The sequence below is a fragment of the Gorilla gorilla genome, chromosome 1, assembly GCF_029281585.2.
Source record: "Gorilla gorilla gorilla isolate KB3781 chromosome 1, NHGRI_mGorGor1-v2.1_pri, whole genome shotgun sequence".
Lineage (NCBI taxonomy): Eukaryota > Metazoa > Chordata > Mammalia > Primates > Hominidae > Gorilla > Gorilla gorilla.
This window is the reverse complement of record NC_073224.2, coordinates 73,585,211-73,594,269: the sequence shown is the minus strand read 5'-3', so window position 1 is coordinate 73,594,269 and position 9,059 is coordinate 73,585,211.

Genomic DNA, 9,059 nt, shown 5'->3' with positions numbered 1-9,059 from the left:
CTTTTGGGACTTCATGGTCTTTGTTGGAGCTATTGAATTCTGCCATTGTTGTAAAAGTAGCCATAGACAATATTTAGAGGAAGACGTAACTGTGTTTTAATAAAACTTCCCCCAAACATCTGGCAAGCAGGATTTGGCCTGCATCTATAGTTTTCTGACCTCTGACTTAAGCCAATCATAAGTATCCCATCCCTTTTGCCAGTGATTAAGATACCCAGGCTTAAACTAGTCAGCATGAAGCCTTTTCCTGGTGATAATTACAGGCTGGGAGATGGCATATGATAGGCTCAATCAGGAAAGATTTTTGTTTGGAGTTTGAGGGAGAAGGGTCTGATCTCTCCTGTTTAGAAAAATAAGGAAGCATCCAACCTTAATTGCTACTGGCACCCAGTCTACAACTATGAGGGGAACAAGCCTTTAGATGAAGTGGACGATGGAAGAGAAACATAGAACTTGTATTCTTGATGATATTATTGAACTACAGGGTAATTTAACTCTATTTTCCACTCATCCTCAGAATTTTCCGTATGTAAGCCTATAAATGTGCTTATTATAAATACCATTTTTTTTTTTTTCCTGAGATGGAGTATCGCTCTGTTGCCCAGGCTGGAGTGCAGTGGTGCGATTTTGGCTCACTGCAAGCTCCGCCTCCCAGGTTCGCACCATTCTCCTGCCTCAGCCTCCGGAGTAGCTGGGACTACAGGCACCCGCCACCACGCCCGGCTAATTTTTTGTATTTTTTAGTACAGACGGGGTTTCATCATGTTAGCCTGGATGGTCTCGATCTCCTGACCTCGTGATCCGCCCACCTCGGCCTCCCAAAGTGCTGGGATTACAGGCGTGAGCCACCGCGCCCAGCTATAAATAACATTTTCAGTTGAGATTTCTGTTACTTGCAGATAAATGCATCCCAGCTGATGGAAAGTTTAAAAATAAGTTTATGGCTTTCAAAGTTTGCAAACACTGAAGTGAGTTAGTTAACACCTGCTGCCATAAAATTTCCTTCCCATCACAAAAAAAAAAAAAGAATGTGAAAAATAGGGGATAAAAACTACCCTGACTCTTTTTAACTGCCTAGATTGGTGAATATGGGTCTCCCAGGGGACAGTGAAGATATCTTCGTTTGTTTTGTGCAGTTATAACAGATACGTGAAATGGAGTAATTTATAAACAACAGAAATTTATTTCTCACAGTTCTGGAGGCTGGGAAGTTCAAGGTCAAGGTGCTGGTAGTTTTGGTGCCTGGTAAGGTCTGGGTCACCACTTCCAAGATGGCGCCTTAAATGCTGCATACCCTAGAAGGGAGGAACACCTTTCCTCAAATGGTAGAAGAGCAAAAGAGCCAAGAAAGATAACCTACTCCTAAAAGCCCTTTTTAAAAAGGGAATTAAATAGACCCCATGCGGGTGGTTTAATACCTAATCACCTATTATGGGTCATACCTCTTAATACCATTACAATGGCAATTACATTTCAACATGAGTTTTGGAGGGGAGAAACATTTAAAGTGTAGCAGAAGTTTTGATTAAATGACCCTTAATTTATGGAACTGTGGAATGCCTGGGTCAGTGGACACTTTCCCTGCTATGAGACCAAGAACTTGAATGCAAAGAGGCATTGAAGATTTTAACTTTCTTTCTGCCTTCCATTAACACCCTTGGTCTATGTGCAAGTCTCTTCTCTTCTTAATCTTCACACTCTAAACATAAGGAATGATTTATAAACAACAGCATAAGCATTATCTATTTTTTTATTTTTTGAAATGGAGTCTTGCTCTGTCATTCAGGCTGGAGTGCAGTGGCGCAATCTTGGCTCACTGCAACTTCCACCTCCTGAGTTCAAGCGATTCTCCTGCCTCAGCCTCCCGAATAGCTGCAACCACAGGCATGTGCACCATGCCCAGCTAATTTTTGTATTTTTAGTAGAAACGGGGTTTCACCATGTTGGCCAGGTGGGTCTCAAACTCCTGACCTCAGGTGTTCCACCCGCTTAGTCCTCCCAAAGTGCTAGAATTACACGCGTGAGCCACTGTGCCCGGCAGCATTATCTCATTTTGAGGTTCACTGGTTCTTACACAATTTCTATTATAGTTGTATGCCATTCTTTTATATATTAATTTTAGTTGTATGAATGTATGGTTTGAGATTATTTCAATAAAATAAAAAAATTGAGTTTTAGAATGGTTTGTCCTCCAGCAGGTCAAATCTGTATAACATTAATTATCTTCCTAACATTCTCTCCCTCTTTTTTTTTTTTTTTGAGATGGAGTCTCACTCTTTTGCCCAGGCTGGAGTGAAGTGGCATGATCTCAGCTCACTGCAACCTCCGCCCCCTGGGTTCAAGTGATTCTCCTGCCTCAGCCTCCCAAGTAGCTGGAATTACAGGCATGTGCCACCACACCTGGCTAATTTTTGTACTTTTAGTAGAGACAGGGTTTCACCATGTTGGCCAGGCTGGTCTCAAACTCTGACCTCAGGTGATCCGCCCACCACGGCCTCCCAAAGTGCTGGGATTACAGGTGTGACCCACTGTGCCTAGCCTTTCCTAACACTCTTAAGGGGTAATTTTATAAGTTATAACTTCTCTCTTCATACTAATGTTTAAACTTAGATATAGAAAGGTGAGTGATTCAACCTTGTAAAATAAGTACAAAACATGTATCATTTATTCATTCAAAAAGATATTACTGAGGGCCTATTAAGAGGCAGGCACTGTTCCATGCCTTGCTATAATGCAAAGTCCCTGCCATCATGAAACTTACATTCTATAGGGGGAGATAAATAATAAATAATGAATCTTATGTTAGGAGGTGATAAGTAATAAGAAACAACATAAAGCAAGGAAAGGAATAGAGGCTAAGCAGGAGCGGGAGGTGGCATGTGATTGTAGGCACCCTCAGGAGGGGATGAGCTTGGAGGTGGAATTTGCTTCGTTGTCTGGAAAACAGCAGAGGGACCAGAGTGGCTGGAGCAGATAGGATGAGGAGAGAGAACTGCAGAGGATGAGTTGGAAAGGTGGGGCAGGGCATATCACATATGACCTGAGAGGACACAGAATGACTTTGGGTTTTATTCTGAGGAAGATGAGAAAATGGGTACCATTGAAAGAGTCCCCAGCCTACAGACTCTCTGACAAGCCCAACTGTCCCCAGCATACCAAAGACAGTAATATTTAAGATCCCTTACTGTTCTTCAAGCTGATTTATAGTCTTAACAGTTGAGTAGTCATTTATTAGAAAGATCAAAGTGGGGCTGGAAACAATGGCTCATGCCTGTAATCCCAGCACTTTGGGAGGCCAAGGCACGTGGATTGCTTGAGCACAGGAGTTTGAGACCAGCCTGCGCAACATGGTGAAACCCCATCTCTACAAAAAATTAAAAAATTAGTTGGGCTTCATGGTGTGCGCCTGTATTGCCAGCTGCCTGGGATGCTGAGGTGGGAGGATTGCTTGAGTCTGGAAGTTTGAGGCTGCAGTAAACAGAGATCATGCTACTGCACTCCAGCTTGGCTGATAGAATGAGACCCTGTCTTAAGAAAAGAAAAAAGAAAGAAAGATTGAAGTGGTTAATTCATTGTTCTCTTGCAATGAAACTTACTCTATCAGGAAAAGCCTTGAAACTGTACCTCATAATCATATTTTTTCCTTTGGTTCCCTTCTTGCCTAGGACTTATCATCCTTTTCCATGGATTATGTAGGGTGGCACTGTATTACTTATCAAATGTCTACCACAATGCTGGCTTATAGCAGATAATCCAAGAAATTCATTGGACAAGGAAATAAAAGAATGAGCACAGCAAAATATTTTACTGTTAGGCTTTAATATAAAGAATTTACTATAAAAGAATTTTAATATAAATAATTTAGCCTACAGTCCCCAAAAAAGGCAGGTTATAAGCACTTTTTTCTCTTTCCTGTATCATATTATTTTCTTTAAAAAGATTATATACTTTTGAAACCTGCAATTGTGATGATCGTTTTTGTAGGTAAATTCCATTTGTAGATGATTATAATAACTAAGTTTTCAAGAATGTACTAGAAAGCAAATTTAAACACATTTTTCTGATACATATTTTACAAACTGTAATCATTTCATTTTTCACAGGATGCCCTTCAAATATAGCAACTTTCCTAGACAAGTGTGAATGCCCTGCAATTGTAGAAACAAAAATATGCACAACTTTCCAAATGTCAGTCTCATGAAGGTAAAACTGAAAGAGCAAAGGACTTACTCCCAAGTTCTAGGCATCTAGTTTACGGGGGTTTATTAACGTAAAACTGATATTTGGCTGAGCACGATGACTCACACCTGTATTCCCACCACTTTTGGGAGGCCGAGGTGGGCAGATCACTTGAGCTCAGAAGTTTGAGACTATCCTGGGCAACATAGCGAAACCTCATCTCTACAAAAAATACAAAAATTAGCTGGGTGTGGCGGCGTGCACCTGTAGTTCCAGCTATCTGGGAAGCTGAGGAGGGAGAATCACCTAAAACCAGGAGGCTGAGGCTACAGTGAGCTGTGATCACTCCACTGCACTCCAGCCTGGATGACAGAGCGAGACCCTATTTAAAAAAAAAAACAAAAACCCTGTAATATTTGCTAGTGAAAATTCAGGGTCAGAAGAATTTATGTGACACGTAAGATAATTTCACAAGAACTTGGGGGAGAAACTATGGGACTGCTGACAAGAAGAAGCAGTATTTTGTTACAAGCAATCACTGTGAAGGAGGGACTAGTGTGATGTCCATTCATGAAAAGGGTTCCAGAGAAGGCCTTGGACCTGTACTGTCCAATACAGTAGTCACTAGCCACAAGTGGCTATTAAAATTAAAATTTAATTAATTAAAAATTCAGCTCCTCACTCACATTACACATGTGGCTGGTGGCTACCCTGTTACGGAGCAAAAATATAGAACATTTGCATCATTGCAGAAATTTTCACTGGATAGAGCTGCCTGAGAATCTGTCTAACTCCGCTATACAGATAGGGAGTTAGGCTGACAGAATCTCTCATAAACATAGGCAAGCAACTCACTCTGGAAATGGAAGCATGGTTTCCTGGAGACAGGATCACACTAGAATGGCTCTTTGGGAGCATAAATAAATTTACATATAAGATAGAACAACAGTCATTTGTTTAGACATTCAAAAAAGTTACTAAGATTCCACACCAGAAATTATTTAAAAATTTTAAGTACCCCAGAACTAGAGGTAATATTTTGCTATACATACGGAACTGCTTAGAGAAAAAAGGCGGTTGTTTTTTTGGATGGAGGAAAATGTGCTGGGAGAGATATCCCCCAAAGATTGGTATAGTAAGCAATGTTTTCTACAATGATTGCAAATTACCTAGAACACGTAATACATGGTTTAATCTTCCAGATGGTATTTCACTGAAGTTGATGCTGAACATGAAATCAGTGCAGAGAAAAAGAAACCTTTTGGAAAAGGTCATAAAAACTGGAGTAAGCAGAAAGGTGAAATAAGAAATTCAATGAAAACTGGTCTTATTATATTAAAAACAATCCAAATTAGAACTATTAAACGATGGGATCTGAATTCTCAGCTTCATACCAAGAAGTCATGTAGACTGATCCTTTGGTTTTCATTTGCTGCTGATGGCTGAGGAGGAGGGCCATGGCAAGCTCAGCAGACATTTTGGTGCAAATTAGAAAATGTGACCCCTCCAGGCAGAAGGCTAGCAAAAAGGTGCTTCTTGGGCTTCTCAAAAAACGAAAAATATAGCTACCATATGACCCAGAAATCCTACTGCTAGATATATACCCCGAAATAAAGGAAATCAGTATATCAAAGAAATATCTGCACTCCCATTTTTTTGGCAGCACTGTTCACAATAGCCAAGATTTGGAAGCAACCTAAGTGTTCATCAACAAATGAATGGATAAAGAGAATGTGGCACATATACACAATGGAGTACTATTCAGCTATAAAAAGGAATGAGATCCTGTCATCTACAACAACATGGATGAAACTGGAGGTCATATGTTAAGTGAAATCAGCCAGGCACAGAAAGGCAAACTTTGCACGTTCTCACTTATTTGTAGGGGCTAAAAATCAAAACAATTGAACTCATGGAGATAGGGAGTGGAAGATTGGTTACCAGAGGCTGGGAAGGGTAGCAGGAGGTGGAGGAAAAGTGGGGATGTTTAATGGATACAAAAAACAAAAACAAAAAAAAAGCTGTGGCCGGGTGTGGTGCCTCACACCTGTAATCCCAGGACTTTGGGAAGCTGAGGTGGGCGGATCACGAGGTCAAGAGATCGAGACCATCCTGGCCAACAAGGTGAAACCCCATCTCTACTAAAAATACAAAAAATTAGCCTGGTGTGGTGACACACGCCTGTAGTCCCAGCTACTTGGGAGGCTGAGGCAGGAGAATCCCTTGAACCCAGGAGGTGGAGGTTGCAGTGAGCTGAGATCACACCACTGCACTCTTGCCTGGTGACAGAGCAAGACTTTGTCTCAAATAATAATAATAATAATAATAAATTAAAAAATAAAAATAAAAGAGTACCACTGAATTGTTTGTAACACAAAGGATAAATGCTTAAGGGGATGGATACCTCATTTTCCAGGACATGATTATTACGCATTGCATGCCTGTATCAAAGTATCTCATGTACCTCATAAATATATATACCTAGTATGGACCCACAAAAATAAAAAATTAAATTAAGTTAAGAGAGCCTCTCTAAGCAGAGCAATTAGAGAAAAGTTTTCCTTCCTCTAGATGCACACAGGCCTGTGCCAGGGTGCATGGCATGGCAAGGGAAACTCTGTGCTGAATTTCAGTGCTCTGCCAATCCCACCCTCTGAACTGTCCTGTGCCAGGTGCCAGCACTGGGCTTAATCATACTAGGTGACCTGTCTGGAACTCCCCCCAACCCCCATTAGAAAGAGTTATGCCCCAGTATACAAGCTGCAGTGTATTCAAATGTGAGAAATTTTTACAGTCTGATCTTTCTTTGTCAAGACACATGGGAAAGCTTAGAAACTTCCTAAGGAAAGTAAACAAAAATCATCACCAGGACAGGCTACTAGAAGAGTCTAAAAGTAGGATTTTTCAGCCAGAAAGGCAAAGAAACATATAGATAAAGTTAACAAAACCTTAAGAGATTGGAAAAAAGGATTAGCAAATCCTAAAGCAGTAAAACCAGTAACAATTGTGAGGTCCTTGTATTAATAATATAATAAAAGTTGATTTTATTTATCAGACCAACAACACCTAGAAAATATATTTTAAAAATATTTAAAAGAGTTGGTTAAATTTGTGGATGATAATTCCATAGCATGTGAATTAGAAAATATGAGGATCTTTTAGACTGTTTTGCTAAACACTGAAGTTGGTGTAATGAGAGCAACCCACTCCCAAAACATCCACTGGTGCTTCTGTCAGATACAGCTTGGTTCGGTGTAAGGGTACATTGGTCTGAATCAACATGGCATTTTCTGTTTTCACTGTTTCAGCTCTGTCTGTATTCCAGAGGAGAAATCAACAATGTGGTTGACTGATTAGACAAGATCTGGTTCTAAGAGGAAGTTCATTAAAATAATATTTATTAAAATAAATGTATTTATCAAGTTAATAAAAATTCTTCAGAAATTTCCAGCAAGAAAGATTAGCACGCAGATAACAATGAGACAGTTTCTTCTAACATGGGTTTTACATCAGGCCTCAAACGGTCCAAAGATTTAGAATTGCCGCCCCCTGCCCCACCCCTTTTAAAAGATAATAGGCTGGGTGCGTTGGCTCACACCTGTAATCCCAGCACTTTGGGAGGCCAAGGCGGGCAGATCATGAGGTCCAGAGATCAAGATTATCCTGGCAAATATGGTGAAACCGCGTCTCTACTAAAAATACAAAAAATTAGCTGGACACACACGCCTGTAGTCTCAGCTACTCAGGAGGCTGAGGCAGAAGAATCGCTTGAACCCGGGAGGCGGAGGTTACAGTGAGCCGAGATCACGCCACTGCACTCCAGCCTAGGTGACAGAGCAAGACTCCAACTCAAAAAATAAATAAATAAATAAATTATATATATATATAGAGAGAGAGAGAGAGAGAGAGTGCAAGATTAAAATCTAAAAACCAAATCAACTGGCCAGGCGCGGTGGCTCATGCCTGTAATCCCAGCACTTTGGGAGGCCGAGGCGGGCGCATCACCTGAGGTCAGGAGATCGAGACCACCCTGGCTAACACGGGGAAACTCCTTCTCTACTAAAAATACAAAACATTAGCCGGACGCGGTGGCGGGCACCTGTAGTCCCAGCTAAGCCGAGATCACACCACTGCACTCCAGCCTGGGTAACAGAGTGAGACTCCATCTCAAAAAAAACCGAATCAACCAAAGCCCCCAAAATCTTTCTTAAAAGATTTTCTACCTAGAGTTCAAGTAATACATATCCATGTGTGTGTAGAATTTTTAGCATAAGTGTAATCCACTGTAAGCCAAAAAGTATCTTAGACAAATCTCAATCAATTTAGAAGTTTAGAAGCCAAAGTTAAGGGCATCTTACACCTGGAAGACAGACCTATGCCTTTCTCCAAAAATGATTTTGAGAACTTCAATATTTAAAGGGGAAAGGGCGGATATTAGGAAAAAAGGAAGGAATGTCTTGAAGGTGTGTATAGATAAGAGGCCAACGGTTGCATTCTTTTGAGTCTTCGATTAGCCATTCACATGTAAGGGTGGGTAAAGGAATAGTCACTTATGTATTCCTTTAGCTCAGCGAATCAGCATTTTTACATAAGATAAAATACAAGGCAGAGGAAGTGATCAGATATACATTTGTCTCAGGTGAGTAGAGGGATAACTTTAAGTTCTGTCCTTTGTCCCGTACCGGTAAAGATAAGCTATCAGTTTACCTTGTCAGGGTGAAATTCAACAGAACTTGATCTTGGGGCCCACAAGGAATTTCCTAGTGGGCAAATTGTGAGAGAGGTGTGTAGCTTTTTTATCTTTGTAACTATCTTATTTAGAAACAAAATGGGAGGCAGGTTTGTGTAATGCAGTTCCCAGCTTGACTCTCCCCTTTGGC